The sequence below is a fragment of the Nyctereutes procyonoides genome, unplaced genomic scaffold (assembly GCF_905146905.1).
Source record: "Nyctereutes procyonoides isolate TBG_1078 unplaced genomic scaffold, NYPRO_anot_genome, whole genome shotgun sequence".
Taxonomy (NCBI): domain Eukaryota; kingdom Metazoa; phylum Chordata; class Mammalia; order Carnivora; family Canidae; genus Nyctereutes; species Nyctereutes procyonoides.
The window spans coordinates 7854210-7869820 of NW_026575020.1; the positions used below are offsets into that span (position 1 = coordinate 7854210).

At 55.5% G+C, this 15611-nt stretch overlaps 1 long non-coding RNA gene across 3 annotated transcripts; it reads left to right on the plus strand.

The window, feature by feature from the left end:
* The first annotated feature begins 3587 nt into the window (after window positions 1-3587).
* Window positions 3588-15284, plus strand: LOC129514888 (uncharacterized). 3 transcript variants are annotated; one of them, XR_008665509.1, is made up of 4 exons: window positions 3588-3742; window positions 11779-12024; window positions 12421-12564; window positions 13014-14157. It is a non-coding gene; the product is annotated as an uncharacterized LOC129514888 (long non-coding RNA). The 3 variants fall into 3 exon arrangements; XR_008665510.1 differs by lacking the exons at window positions 3588-3742; window positions 13014-14157 and adding an exon at window positions 14953-15284 and having other exon boundaries at window positions 11549-12024; XR_008665508.1 differs by lacking the exon at window positions 3588-3742 and having other exon boundaries at window positions 11549-12024.
* The last annotated feature ends 327 nt before the right edge of the window (window positions 15285-15611 follow it).

Genomic DNA, 15611 nt, shown 5'->3' on the forward strand with positions numbered 1-15611 from the left:
CTTTCACAAGTTTATATTCCAGAGTAGAGTTGTGGGAGACGGACACAGATCGATAAGATGTCTGTTGGTTATAACTACTTACGAGAAAAGTTAAAGCAGGTTCCAGGATAGGGAGTGACCAGGTGATAGTGTAGATAAGTTGCTCAGCAGGCCTCTGAGAAGGTGACATTTGAGCAGACAGCCAGGTGGACAGCTCCTGGGAGACATCTCAGGCAGAGAAAACAGTAATACAAAGGCCATGAGGCGTGAGGCCAGGAGAGCTTGAAAGCTTGCCCTGTTGATAGAATCTCGAGGAGCCCACTGTGGCTGGTGGGGAGCATGAATGGGTGGTGGAGGGTAGGGGGAGGAGATTGGTCTGGAATCAGATCGGTAAGGCCTTGCAGATTGTAGCAGTGACTTTGGATTTTAATTAGAATGAAATGAAGTAATGAAAATAGCCAGGGTGCCTTTCCTTTGGGATCTCTGGGAGGTTCTAGCAATCCCCCCTTCCTTACTGCCTCTCAGAATTAGGGAGAAGCTAAGAGTTAAATTTGGGGATCAGGGGCACCTGGGTGGCTCAGTGGTTGAGCGCCTGCCTTTGGCCCAGGGAGTGATCCTGGAGTCCTGGGATCGAGTCCCAGGATCAAGTCCCATATCAGGCTCCCCGCATGGAGTCTGCTTCTCCCTCTGCCTGTGTCTCTGCCTCTCTCTGTGTCTCTCATGAATAAATAAATAAAATCTTTAAAAAAAAAATTGAGGGACCAGACAGACCGATGCTTACTCATCCATTGTCCATCCATCCATCCCTCCATCCCTCCACCCACCTACTCACCCAGCCATTTATTTAACATCTATTGCACACCCATTCTGTGCATGGAGCTGCCACTTCCCTGCTGGGTAAATTGCCCTTATCTGTAAAGTAGGGCCAGCAATAATTCTTTCTTACTTCAGAGGACCAAGCGAGAAAAGTGCTGAAATCACTTAGCACAGCACTGGCACCTAGTCAGTCAGTCTTTACATGCGGTTGCTGTAGGCCAGCTGGGAGAATTTACAAGTTCCCCCACACTAACCCTCTTTGACTGGAGGCCCCTCTGAGGAGGCCCCAGAGCTACAGGGAGGGAGAGAAACAGTGATGAGCTCTCCAGAGGCACCAGGCTAGAGGGAGAGATGCTGAGTGTGATGGAGGGTAGCATGTTTTGGGGATAGGATATGGTCCCAAAGTCCCTAACAAGCTGGGATGTCCAGCTCTGTGTTCAGTAGACCTTAAGAGACCAAGAAGACAGCCCAGGCCCAGACCCTCAGTCCACAAGAGAAAAAGTGCCACCACTTTCATAGGCTCAGGGGTCCCATTTTGAAAGTACTTCGAGGGCAAATCCCCAAATCTCAGGAGCTCCTGGGCAGGCTCCCGAGTACCTGGGGAAGCTACCTCTTGCCCCGGACATCTGAGTGCTGTCAACATAGAAAACAGAAAAACCCTAATTTTGAAAAAGTTTACAAAGCTGCACAGCCAGTATCCCATAAATCTCGCTCGCTACCCTCCCCTGCACACACTCAGGGAGAAGAGATGAGTGGGTACAGACCCAGGGGAGTCTGTCCTGTGTCCACCCTGCTCTGGGGAGCTCCCCCAAATGGGGGCCACTGCTCTGCCTTCTCAGAGCTCCCCTGGGCTCTCCTGCCTTCCCTAACTCCCCCAGCCCTGCTCCTTGCCCTCTGCCCTCTGCCTCCTGCCCCATGTGTGGTGTCAAAGCCCAACAGAATGTTCTCTCAGGGCTTCTGTTCTAGTTCGCCCCCTTCCCTTCTCGGGCAGCCCGGCACTTGGGCTCCCCACCTGTCAGTCTTTCTAGTAAGATGATGTGCTCTGTCTTGTGTGAGGCTGGAGGGGGTGGGGATAGGGGAAGCAGCAGCCAGAGACAGAAACTTAACTTCTAGGGAGCAAAACCTGGAAATAGCCCAGGCTTTGAAGCCCTGGGGAGTCAGACATGTTCAGCAAACCTGCCCCCAGCACAGCCCTGCCCTTGGCCCCTGCAAGTCACTTCATGTTCCCTGGCCTCAGTTTCTTTATTCGTAAAAGGCAACAAGACCACCTGCAGGTGTGGGGCTGCCGGTAACCTGGAGGTCACACACGTAAAAATCCTGGTGAAGGACGTGCTTCACACATGGCAGTTGGCCACAGAGGAGTTGGAAGGCACAGCCCCTCACCAAGGGGGGCTTCCAGGCCCAGGCTGGGGGTGTGAAAGCCAGGAATCTACTGGAATGCTAGCGTTCCCTTGGCTAGGGCAAGGATCCACAGCTTTCATCAAATTCTCCAAGGGGTCCCCAGCCAAAAAAAATGAGGACAGGAGGATGATATGGCCAAAAACCGTAAAAATAGTTGAAGAAGTTAAATCTAGAATTTGTTCATTTTTTTAAGAACTCGGGTTATTCAGACAACATGTTTGGCATGCCTACTCTGTGCCAGGCCATGTGGGGAAGTCGGTGACACACAGGGAACCTCCTTCCCGCCAACGTGCTGCCCCTTCAGTGGGGAGATGAGCCCCACGGGGGCACCACGCTTTGCAGTTTATAGGGCACCTCATCTGGGTCATCTCCAATGACCCTCCCTGCTTCCCCAGGGGTGAGGCAGTGCGAGGAGGGTGGGGGGCTGTTTTACAGACGATAACGTCGAGGCTCAGAGATGCTAAGTGACTGGTCCAGGGCCACACAAACTGATTCGCCAGGACTGAGGGCCCGGCACCCATGCCTTCCTCCTGGCAGGTCCACCAGCCCACCGGGAATGGAAAGCAGCTTCTTTGGCCTGGGAGTGCACGGGGCTTCCTCTCCTTCCAGCCTTGAGCTCCATATGGGCTGGGTAGGTTCTCCTCCTTCTCCTCCTGGCCCAGGATGCTTGATACAGCCCATCTGCTGCCCTCTGCCATGGGAATTGAGGAGGGGTGGGGGGTGGCCTGGGTAGGACTGCCCTTCCAATGACATGCAACCACTGCCTGCATTTTCTTCTTCCTACTGCTGAGGGATGCAATCTGGACTTGTTGGCAGAGGTAGGCTGACTTTGGAGTTTAAAGATGTGGGGTGGGGGGGGCGGCTTGTGTGTGAGGTAGCAAGGTGTGGTTGTGAGACATGGGGGGTCACCTGCCCAGGGACCTTCCTTCCCCCTCTAGCTTTCCCGCCCCCCTCCAACACACAGTCTTTTTGATGCTGCTGAGGATAAGCCAGGCTCAGCCCACGCGAAACTCTTCGCACACAGCTCCAGCTCCAGGCGGTCCCTGAGCCCTCGTCAGGGCCTGGCCTGGTGCCGAGGTCCCAGCCCAGGGCAACGGGCAGCAGTGAGGGGCGGGAGGCCCAGCGTGTTCCAGTATTTATTTATTTATTTATTTATTTGAGGACCCAACATTTACACATACCTGGCTCTGATTACTCCCCCAGGGCCGGGAGGAGGGGGACGCTGAGGCCTGGGCCTTTGATGTGCCAGAGAGGAGATGGCGAGATGGGGAGATGGTGCTGGGAGTCTCTGTGGCTCTGGGGTGTGTGTGCGTGGGGGGAGCCCTGGTGATGTCACCTCGGGAGGCCGTGGATGGCAGGCGCCATGGCCAGGCCCAGGAGTGAGCAGAAGGGGTCGGAAGGTGGGAAAAAGGAGGGAGGCTCTTCTTGGGTGGGACCCTTGGCCCACAGCCAAGCTGCCTTGCCCAGGACCACTGCCATTGCCTTGGGTTTGGGAGCATATATGTCCTCCAACGGAGAAGGAGAAGAGGCTATCAGGCTGAGGAAGGTAAGGAGGAAGGAGTTGCCAAGGTCCTGTGGCAGGGCCCAGGTCCTCCACCACTCCACTCAGTACCTCCCGCCTCCCACCCAACAGAGAGGCCTAGACGAAGGTGACACTACCTGAGGAGATCAATGTTCAGGGGTCAGGGCTTCAAGGTATAAGCCAGAGACCCACTCAGAATCACCAAGTGCTGCCAGGATGTGTTCTATAAGTGGGTTCTCCTGTCTTCCAAGTCCAGGGTTACCAGGGGGGATGTCTGCTGAGTGACAGAGGCACTTCTTCATAAGCTAGTGAGGGAAGGAAGGAAGAGGGAAAGAGTGGGGGTGGGGAGAGAGGGAGGAGGGAGGAAAATGTTGACACAGATGCAAAGATGGAAAGCCAGGAGGATCCAATATTCACCAATTTTACTACTGAAAGTCTTCTGTGGGCGAGGCACTGATCCAGGGATGACAGAAGGAGTGAGACACAGGGACGCTCCCCCATCCCTGGGCTGCACAAGAGGAGTGCAGGGCAGAGAGGGTGCCAGCCTTTCACGTAGATTCATCTGTTGTTAATATTTACCCCTTTTGCTTTATTTTGTTTAAGATTTTATTTATTTATTCATGAGAGATACAGAGACATAGGAAGAGGGAGAAGCAGGTTCCTCACAGGGAGCCGATATGGGACTGGATCCCAGGATGGGATCACACCCTGAGCCAAAGGCAGACAGACACTCAACCACTGAGCCACCCAGATGCCCCTACTCCTTTTGCTTTATCTTTCTCTCCTTCCCTCTATGCATTTGTGTGTGTATGTTTTTTTTCCCTGAACAATCTGAGGGTAGGTTCCATCTATCATGGTCCTTTATCCCTAAATAGTCCGGTGTGTATTTCCTAAGAATAGGGATGTTCTCTTCCTAACCACGGCACAGTTATCAATCTCATAAATTTGCTTTGGTACAGTATTTTATCCGATCAACCATCCATATATCCATGTTTCAAATTTGACTGGACCTGATATCCTTTCTGGGGTCCCCCCCGCCCCCGCAATTCACAGGGATTGAGGAGGCCCCAGAGCTACAGGGAGGGAGAGAAACAGTGATGAGCTCTCCAGAGACACCAGGCTAGAGGGAGAGATGCTGAGTGTGATGGAGGGTAGCATGTTTTGGGGATAGGATATGGTCCCAAAGTCCCTAACAAGCTGGGATGTCCAGCTCTGTGTTCAGTAGACCTTAAGAGACCAAGAAGACAGCCCAGGCCCAGACCCTCAGTCCACAAGAGAAAAAGTGCCACCACTTTCATAGGCTCAGGGGTCCCATTTTGAAAGTACTTCGAGGGCAAATCCCCAAATCTCAGGAGCTCCTGGGCAGGCTCCCGAGTACCTGGGGAAGCTACCTCTTGCTCTGGACATCTGAGTGCTGTCAACACAGAAAACAGAAAAACCCTAATTTTGAAAAAGTTTACAAAGCTGCACAGCCAGTATCCCATAAATCTCGCTCGCTACCCTCCCCTGCACACACTCAGGGAGAAGAGATGAGTGGGTAGGAGAGGCACTGCATCAGTTCTTTTATTTTTAATATTTTATTTATTTATTCACAAGAGAGAGGCAGAGACATAGGCAGAGGAAGAAGTAGGCTCCCTGTAGGGAGCCCGATGTGGGACTCCATCCCAGGATCCTGGGATCATGACCCTCGGGTCATGAGCAGATGCTCAACCACTGAGCCACCCAGGTGGCCCTGCATCAGTTCTTCCAATTATTCCAGCCAGTGAGTCCCAGGCTCAGGCAGGCCAGGAGTGGCCAGTGGTAAAGTGAGGTCCCAGTCCCCGGAGCCTCTGGGATTGATGGTGGGTAGCCTCTGGGATTGATTCCTGGAAGGTGAACTCCTCCTTTCCCTCCAAGGCCTTTTCTGGAAACAGACCCTTCTGAAGGGCTCCGGCCCCTTCCCCACATTCTTGATCTGGCTGGAGCAGGGCCTTCCAGGGCAGGGCCCCTACCTAACTCCTTTCCCGCTGAATCCCCATGTCAAGAGCAGTGCCTGGTACCCAGTAGGTATCCATAAGTATTTGTAAAATGAATTAATGAATGAACGGTTCTTTTTCATATTTGTGAGAACAAATCAGCACTTGTATTATATGGTTCTAAGGATCTACCAAACAAATCACTGGGTGGCCAATTCTGGGGGCCTTAGGATTTGCACAGCAGTGAGTGGGACAGACTTACTCCATCTATTGGCTAAATGCAACAACCTCCACATACCACCTATTGGAGAACATAAAAGGAGCATGAGAGAGAAAGTATGGTGGGGTAAAGAGGGGTCCCAGGAAGAGGAGTGACCACCTGGTCTTTACACCTGCTGAAGGCCTGATGGGTGGAGCTTGCAGCAAGAAGACTCATGATTTGACATCAAGAAGGACTTCCTAGTTTACTTTAGTATATCTTGGGTGGTGTCATTGTTGACCTGTCCAGAGGCAGGGGGATACCAGAAATGACTTCTTGACCTTTTCAAATGGGCCTTTGGGGCCTCCCAGACCCATCTGAGGCTCTGCCCACCAGGCGTGGGAGGCTGGACTGTGGATGGTTAGCTCAAGCTTGCATCCTTGGACCGTGCCAACCCGACCAAAGGTGCCCCATACACTGCCTGGCCCGGGATAGTGTCCAGACTTGGTCCCTAGGGTCCTCCCACCCCTGCTGGACAGCGGCCTCTCCCAGTGACTCAGCCCTGACGTCGTGGGGCGAGCGGAAAGGCCAAGGGCGTGGGAGGTGGTGCCCCCTCCCTCCTGTCCTCACCTCCCTGGGCTCAGTCCCCAAAACCTCCTTTCCTCCACCAACCCTAGCCTGTCTAACCTCCTCATGAGTTTCCCATGAGCCTATGTGCCCAGAGCCATTGCCCTGTCCATGGAGACATGCCCTGTGTGTGCCTAGCATATCCCAAGAACTGGAGTCCCAGGGCTCCAAGCCGCACAGTGTGCTGGAGCTCGAGGTCGGGATCCCACCACCTCTCCTCAACCTGGCAGCGCCACCCTATGAGGGGGTAGTGGGGTGCCCGCTCCTGTCTTAGGAGGCCTGGGGCAACTTGGTTCACACCCGGAACTCTCTGTGGCCCCAGACCTTGGATCTGCTCACCTACCCCTGCTCTTGAAGGCCTCCTGTAGGTACGTGCTCTCTGCTTTGTGGTTTCCCCCAAATGGGAGGGGGTCCTGGGACTCGCGCTGCTGCCCACTGCGGCCAGTAGACTCAGGCCTCCTGCTCAATCCAGCTCTGTCTTGCCTGTGCACCCCATCCCCTCCCCCACTTCAAAGCCCAGAGCCAGCAGGCACTAATTACACGCCCCCCCACCCCTCTCGCTCGTTAAGTGTTATTAGCCCCAGTTTACAGATGAGGAAACTGAGACCGGGAGGGAGGTGGAGGACGTCACCCCCTCCGTCCCCACCCTGGCCCCTGAGCCAGGACTGGGGACCCTGCCAAGATTCCCCTTCCTGGGAGAAGCCGGGGCACAGTGCCCGTTCCAGCTCCTGCTTCCTGTCCTTCCCCAGGGCTTCTCTGTCCCTTGAAGCTAGCTTGACCTTGGGCAGACAGCTGCTGAGCCCTGGCATGGGGTGGGCAGGGAGCTTCTCTGAATTCGCATGCAGGCAAAATGCAAATGAACCCCCCAATTATTATAGAGTCGGGGCGGTGGCACTTTAGGTAATAGGACTCGGGGGGTGGAGGGACCCCCACCCTGCTGCTCGTCAGCTTGCCAGAGGCCCCTGCTGTGAGGCTGGTGATGCTGTCACCCTGAGTGGGGCTGGGCTGGGTGGGGCTGGGTGGGATGAGGTGGGGTGTGTGGGGGAAGGGGTGTTGACAGTGGCAAGATGTAGGAGGGCACTGGGACGCCGGGGGCTAGGTTAGACCTTCCTTCAGGGACAAGAGAAACCCCATGTCTCAGCCTCTCCTGGGGAGGGCAAAGGCTAGCCTCTGTGGTCTGGGGGTGAGGCCAGCCCCTGGACCCCATTTGACTCAGCCAACCATCCTCTGTGACCTGTGAGATCTTTGAGGCACCCCCCCACACACAAAAGGGAGGGGACAGACTGTCCTTTTTGCAGGGAAACTGAGGCCCAGAGAGGGGAGTGATTTGTCCAGTTGGGAATGTACCGTGTGGAGGGAAAAACACAGAATTTGGAGAATTATACGGTCAGTGAAACACTCCTGAGGCAAAAGCGGAGGCCAGGAGTGGGGAGTGCAGAAGTGGTGTGGGGGCTTTCCAGGGAAAACGCGTGGCTCACAAAGCTGTAACCGTCCCAAGTGCTGGGATCTTGTGGTTAACTTCTTCAGGGCTGCTGTGGATGGCTGGGGGCTGGGCCTGTGGCAGAAAAGAAATACTCATCTGCTCACTAGCTGAGTTTTTCGGTGCTAATGACCCCAGAACACACAGGGGTTTGAATTGCAGCAAGAGAGACGGAGGGTAGAGTTCAGGAGAACTTGGCCCTTTTGTGGCTGAGGGCCTCTGAGACAGGCACCTCACTTAGAAAGGGGCAGGCACCCTGCCTTGTCTGCTACCTTCCATCCTTTCCTGGGGTGCGGGGGCATCCACCCTCCAGGCTACCCCCAGCTCTTCCCTCACAAGGCCGTCTTCGGAGCGGAATGAAAGGCTCATGGAGTTTGTCATCTTGGGAAGATCCCACATCCGGGAGAACGGGAGGTGACGTCACCGCAGCTTTGGGCCTGGTGTGCGGCCACCCCTGGCTGAGTCTTCACCCCTGCAGCTGTGGGGGTCTCAGCTGAGATCTTATGGGGGGAGCTGTGCAGAGAGGCAGAGTCAGGAAGCAGAGGGAACTAGAATCAAAGTCTGGCTCCTGCTCCTCCCTTCTGTCCCCACCCTGTCTCTTTCATAGGCCTTTCTAGAACAAGATGTGTCTCTTCAGGGTCCTTTTGGCCTAGCAACTCTTTGCTAGTGACCAGGGCCAGATGAAGTGATTTAGAGCAAAGAGAAGGCGGAGGAGCCTGCTCTGCATGACTCTGTGGGGGTGTCAGTGTCCTTCTCTGATCCTTAGTCCCCAGTTTTCAAACGAGGGACCTTGACCTGAGCAGCGGCTTCACACCAGTAAGGATTCCCCACTGTTGAGACCTGCATAGACGGGCAGTTCACAAGTTGGATCTAAGCAGACGTGCTGTGGGTACATCAAGGGTGGAGTCAAGAGTGGGCCTCCTCTCCAGGCCCCCACCCCAGGGAAAGCCCTCCAGAGCCCCCACTGCCACAATGAGTCTCTCCTTCTTCTTCCGCCCTCATCAGCAGAAGCTCAGGCTTTTCCCAGGACACAGCTCCTGAGCCTTATATTAGTGTCAACGGGCTACTGCCCACCTCTTTGAGACTATAAGACCTTCATGGCAGGGACCGGCTTCTCAGGGACTGATTGGCCAGCTCAGTTGTGAATGCGATGGGAGCGGAGTGTCATGCAGTCTGGGCTGCTACACTGCTCTTGGTCACCCCCACCTTGGGGGAATTTGGAGAATGCCCCTGTCCTCCAGAAGGCCCAGCTGCTTCCATTTGGTCCGGTAGACAGATGGGTCCAGATGCCCACCTATGTGTTAGAGGCCTTGGTTAAGGCATTCCCGCCCCCCCCCCCCCCCGCCGGCCTCAGTGTCACCAGGATCACCTCCAAAGTCCCTTCTACCTCCAATGTTACATCAAATCTATGCTCAGAAACTCATCTGTCGAGCTGTCTTTTCTTTGATTTCTGGTTTCATCTCTCCCCTAAATGACATGAAACAGGCGCAGTGGACAGAGACCATGTCTTGTCTCAGTCACCCCATCACTAGGCACAGGGTCTGTGCTTGAGCATGTGTCCTATAAAGGGAATGGCTGAGAAGAGTAGTTGGTGGGCACCTGGTGGGAAGGGAGGTGCAGGAGGGGAGTGTCTGAAGATAGTGACTGATGGGGGAGGGGGGTTAAGTAAGAACAGCATGAGGGAGGGAGGTGAGTCAGTGTCTACATCCAAAGATTGATCAAGATGGTAAAATGGAGTCCCAGAGGGCATGATGGCTGCTCGTGTTCATACAGCCAGTTTGGTGGCAGAGCTTGGGCCCGAGTCCTTGACTTCTGCCTTCTGAGTTGCCAGGCTGGTGCTGGAGAGGTTTGGAGGAGGATCTGAGAGAGGGCCTAGAGGGAGGGGGGCTCTCCTTGTCCTATGTTGCCTCCCCTCAGACTGAAAGAGGGGCTGCACTCAGTTCTCCAGTTACAAGGAGCCAGGAACAACCTGAAGGGAGGGGTGGCCTCTCTGGATGGTGAGGGGATCCCAGGCTGTGAAGTGGCTAGTGAAAGACTCAGAATCTGAGTTGGAAGGGTCAAAGGGCAGCATGCCACGGCCCTGCCTTCCTTTGGGATCCCAGAGGGGTTCTGAACAAAAGAGTGAGATCCTCTGCTCTAGAAGTCTTGGAGAATCAGGGGAAGCCTGGTGAGATCAGCCTGGGGTGGTGGCAGGGTACAAGGTCCTGGGGCCACCCAGAATGTACCCAGCCCCGTGACCCAGGAAGGAGTCCCAGAGTCCCAGAGTCCCAGAGAGGGTCCCACAGAGCCAGCCCACCTCCGGCAGCTGGCATCCTGGGCAGTCTGCCTTACACCTTCTCTGCCATGCCTGTCATCTTGATTATCCAGTGCTGTCCCTAGGGGAGGACTGAGAGGTCAGATGATTTCAGGCCCTCACCCCCTCAGAGGGGATTAGAGCAATCACACCTATTGGGGGCCAGGCTCTGAAACTGGGGGTGTGCATCTGGGAAAATGCCAGGATGCATTCTTCAGGGGCTGATACCAGGGCCCAGCCAGCCTATCCACCCTGCACCCCCCACCTTTCATCAGCCCTGTTTCCAGAGCTGTTCTCCAGGCCATTTGTTCAAAGAGGCTGGGTGGGGAGTCCCTGGGCCCAAGCCTTCCCTGTCTGCCCAGGACTCCTGTTGCTTTGACCAGATACCAGGGCTCTGTGGTTGAAGGCCTTCCTCGGGGGAGACCAATCAAACCCTGAACTTTTCAAACTACAGTTTGGTCTGGGCTGGCAGGGAGCCCTGCCCAGAGAAGGGGTGACAGTAATCAGTCTGATGGGGGGGGGGCAAGACACCAATGTACTCAGGGTATATAGATATAGGGAAGGACAGCAGTGTGTAGACAAGTGAGTATGAGAGAGCCAGACACAGAGGGAGGGGGGCAAATAGAATTTGGGTTCGGAGTCGTGGCAGGCTGCATGGAAGAAGGGCTTAGAACCTGAGCAGGGGAGGGGAAAGACTTAGGAGAAGGGGGAGCACCAGGGGATGACAACCCCGAGCTGAGGAGGATGGGAGCTGGGAGACGACCTCTCAGGGCTCCGAGGAGCTGCCCAGAGCAGAGCTGGGAGCCTGGGAGAGAGGAGGAAGGAGGACGGGAGGCCTGAAGATGGGTCCTGTGACCCCAGGCAGAGGGGCTGAAGGGGTGAAGGGAGGCCGCTGAGCCCTCCCAGGACAGGGGGAGGGGTGGGGGGATACAGGGGCCCAGAGGCAGTCCTGGCCCAGAGCCCTGACGGTGCTCCCCCTCCCGGTGCCCATCCCGGCCCACCCCAGCTCTGCCCAAGGCCAGCCGTATCCTGGCCCCCGGCTCTCCCCGAGCAGAGCCAGCCCCTAGCCGTGCCCGGGGAGCAGGGTGCCGCAGCTGCGAGAGGGTTCTGCGTGGAGCCTTGGTGGGGGTTGATAGGAGACTGCCAGGCGCCGCTTAATAGGATTTTAATTATACAGCTCCAGCAAGAATTTTTTCCCCCCTGGGCTTGGGCCCTCACAGATACCTCCATCCCCACCTCAACATCTTCCCAGCCCTGGCAGCCTGCTCTCCCAGGCCCCCGCTGCCCGCCCCCACCCACCGTGGGGGGCTCTGGCCTATCTCCTGGGGGCTTCGTTCCTTTGAGGAGCAATTCTGGGAGGACACCGGCTCCCGGGGAGGGCCCCACCATGGGAAGCTCCTCCAAGACCTACATCCAGGGCTGTGCGCGGCCAGAGCTGCCTTCTGTGTCGGGCACAGAGGGTTGCCCCCCTTCCACTCACTGTGGACTCAATGCTCATCTTTCCAGGGCGCTCCACACCAGGCCCTGCCACGGTATGGTTCGCCGGTGACACACCAGCTCTGGGAGGCATGCAGGGCAGGTGGGACGATAATTTCCATTTTATGAATGAGGAAACTGAGGCCCCAAGAGTTTAAGCGCCATGGCCGAGAACACCATGAGTAAGGAGTCTGGACTCCAAGCTCCAGGATCTGGCTGTAGCCCTGCCCTGCCCACCCTCCACTCCACACTCCAGCCGGAAGGAACGACGTGCAGGTCTTTTTAGAAATCTTTTCCCCCCTCCTCTCTCTGTCTGTCTCCTCCTTACCTCTCAGGTATGAGATGTTACCTGCCCGTGAGTCCAGGTTAGGGTCCAGCATTTTGCCAGCGTAACCCCATTGTGCCATGTTGGATTGCCCAACTGCCTGGGCACTTGCTAGATGTCCCTTGACCCACCGAGACAGACCTCCGTGATGCCCTCTGGTCCCGCACTGAGGGCCCCAACCAGCTGTACCCTGACCCCAGTACCCTCTCCTGCAGCTGGCCTGCTCCCCCAGCCTCCCGGTCAGGTGGCCGTGTGGCAGGATAGTGAATGGACTTTCTCAGTGGCAGTCCTTTCTTGGGGGGGGGGGGAGCTTAACTATATTTTTAAACATTATTTTTTTCTTTTAGTTCTGTTTTAGAATAATTTTAGATGTGCAGAAAACTGGCAAAGACAAAACTGGGAGTTCCCATCCACTGCTCCACCCAGTGTCGCCTGTTGTTAACAACCTGTATCACCGGGGTACCTTGGTCCCAGCCAAGAAACAAACATTGGTAGGTTTCTATTAACTAAATCCAACGCTTTATTTGAATTTCACCATTTATTGTATCTTTTGATTCCACAAGTAATTAAGTGAATACATTCTTGCATGAATGAGTCTCCATAATGTAGGAAAATAAGCAAGAAAATATAGATCTCTCTTTACCAACCCCCCCCCCCCGCCACCCCCTTCCCTCTCCAGGGGTAACTCTGCCCCTCTATGCACATATGGGTTCTTCTAGCACCCCCGCTGCCCTCATCCTCTGTGTGGCGTGAGACAGTGGCGCTCCCTATCCTCTCCCCTGCTGCAGCGGGTGCTCTCCTGCCCAGGTCCTGCCATCCCTCTGGGCTCTGCTCGACCCAGGCTTCCTCTGCGCAGTGCAGCTCAGAGCTGCTCCCAGCCCCCAGGAGCGCCTCTTCCTCTCACTGTCCACTTTGTCTTTGTTTCCCTGCCTTTGACCAGCAAACAGTTGGGGGTGCCGCGGGTGGTCCTCACACCCTGCCGCTCCCTCCTGAGCAGCTCCTGGAATGCAGAGGGTACTCTGCAAAGAGGCTGGGGACAAAGAAGTGAACCAGAGCTTCAGGAAAGTCACCTGGATGTAACCCCAGCACTGCGGTCAGGAGGTACAGAAGACCCAGGGTCTGCCTTCAGGAGCCCCCCAGCCTGTGCAGGAGGCACCCATATGGCCTGGCATGGCTCCTGGATGACCACGGCCCACAGAGCTCCTGCCAGGCCCACCTGTCTGTACACAGAGGATGTCCAAGCCTGAGGGTGGGATGTGGTTTCTGGACAAGGCCTCTACCCCTGTCTGCCAGGCGTGGCTTCTATTCTTTTCTGCTAGAGGCAGGAGGGTGGCCAGGTTATGCCTTAGCCTCAACTCACCTCAGCCAGAGGAGGAGGCTATTTCCCAGACTTCTTTGTCTCATCTGTACCTCTGTCCACAGCAAGCCCTAGAGGGCAACTCGTAGCTATTGGTCCAGCCTACCTTCTCCCCATCAAAGGATCTTCTGCTTCCCTCTCAGCCTCCCACCAGTATCACAGAGAACTTATCTTGTGCCTCCTCCCCACCTCTGCTAGTTGGCCTCACCCCACACTTTCCCCCTGGCCTTGGGCACAGGGCTGGGGCTGGAAGGGGCTGATGCCTATGGCAACAACCCATCCACCTGAGAAGCTACTCATCCTGGCCTGCCGCTGGTCAGTCCAGCCACCCCCCTGCCTCAGCGCTGCCAAGCTCAGGCAGAGAAGAAAATCCCAGTGGGGAAAGTGCCTGTCATTCCCAATGTCTGTTCCTCTGACCATGGGGCCACGGTCTTGTGGCCTCCACCTTGGCTGCCTGGGCCCCCAGGTCAGAGAGGACAGGGCAAGGACAGGGCTCCTGGGGGTGGTGAGGAGTGGTGGAGGGGAAGGGTGTACACTCCTGCTCCAGGGTGAGGGGGAGCGTGTCCCCAGGCCACCCCACCTTGCAGGGTCTGCAGCAGGAAGCCCAAGCCCTGGGGGACACGGCTCGCAGCCCCATGGGGCACAAGCCCAGGAGAAGCTGAGGAGCTGGCCAGCCCGGGGGGCGGGGGCCTGCAGCGTCGCGGCCGGCTGCTGTGGCACGAGATGAAAGGCCAGGAGTGGGGCTGTTGGCAGCCGGACAGGCGGGAGGGTGGAGGCGTGGGGTGGGGGGAGGGGAGATAACCATCTGCGAGCGCTGCCAGGTGTAGACATGGAGTGTGGAGGACGCGGATGGAGTTTTAGCCCTTGGGATCAGGGCAAGGAGCCTGGAGTTGGAAGGGTTCCCTATGAGGTCATCTTGTCCAGCCTGATACCTCCAGGCACTGGGCCCCAAACCGAGCAGGCCCTGCTGCAGACGACTTCTGGGGCTGCTGCTCCTCCCGGGCCCCAGCCTGTCCTCCACCTCATCCCAGCCCCAGCAGTGCCCCCACCCAACGTCTTTACGCTTCAGCATTGCCCTCCGTGGGGAGGGTCGCCAGCCCCGGCCTCTGGCCAGGCACTAGCTAGCTGCCGGAGTGGGTCAAATAGCTCAGCACTGGGCCTATCCTGAGCCCCTTTTGTCCATGATTCTGAATTTCCCTTCCTTTAGCTGTCTGATGATTCGTCCATGTTCCCCCCACCCAGCCTTGGAGAGAAGGTTCTAGACACCCACAGAGAAAAGAAAAGGGAACTTTCTTGCTTCCTAAATATTTCTCAGAACCTCTCTTCAACATTCTATACCCATGTCTTCTTCTGTCCACACTTCCATCTTTTCTCACCCAGAAATCACTTCAACAGTGTCCCCCCTAGAAGTCCCCCTAGACTCCTCACTTCCTTCTAATTCTTTCCCGGAAGTTTCCACAGTGGTTTTGCTAGCATGAGAATCCAACCATGTCTCTTCTCTGCTCCGCACCCTACTATGCAGTACCACCCCGGGAGCCAGCAAGAGGACCTCTGCTCCAGGCACCCTTAAACAGAAACACGGCCCTGATGTTGCATTTGGGAAGGAGCCCCTTACGTGCCTAGGTCAGGCAGGATCTGGTACCGCGTGTGCATGGCGCAACCAATGACTCTGAACATCTGGTCTTGCAATGAATACCGATCAGACCTGGAATGGGGAAATGTTTCTTGCTCTCAGCTCTTGAAACAAAAAGCAACTGTGTTTGTTATGTCCTCAGAGTGTGCCTCTGCCAGTGACAGAGATGGACATTGTACCAGTGCTTGGGTGACATAAAAAATATATGGATGTACTTGATGAGTCCTCCCTTCCAGATGGCGTACAGGCAATGGGTTATTTTTGCAAAACATTCAAGAAAATTGCAAGGGATTCTTATATGATAAAATATCCTAGTAGGGTCAAGCGTCCCTGTTCTTCTCTTTGAGTTCCAGAAATGCACACAAATCAGCATGGTATCTGAAATAGAGATGCATTGCAGGTGAGAAGCATTTTACTCTACTGAACAGTCCTAACTCTTCATTTTATAAATGGGGGTCTAGGTGTAATATATGAGAAATTTGACAGGGAATCTTTGTATTGGCAATTTGATAGGCACCAAATGTTGGAATGACAAAGCATCATATTTT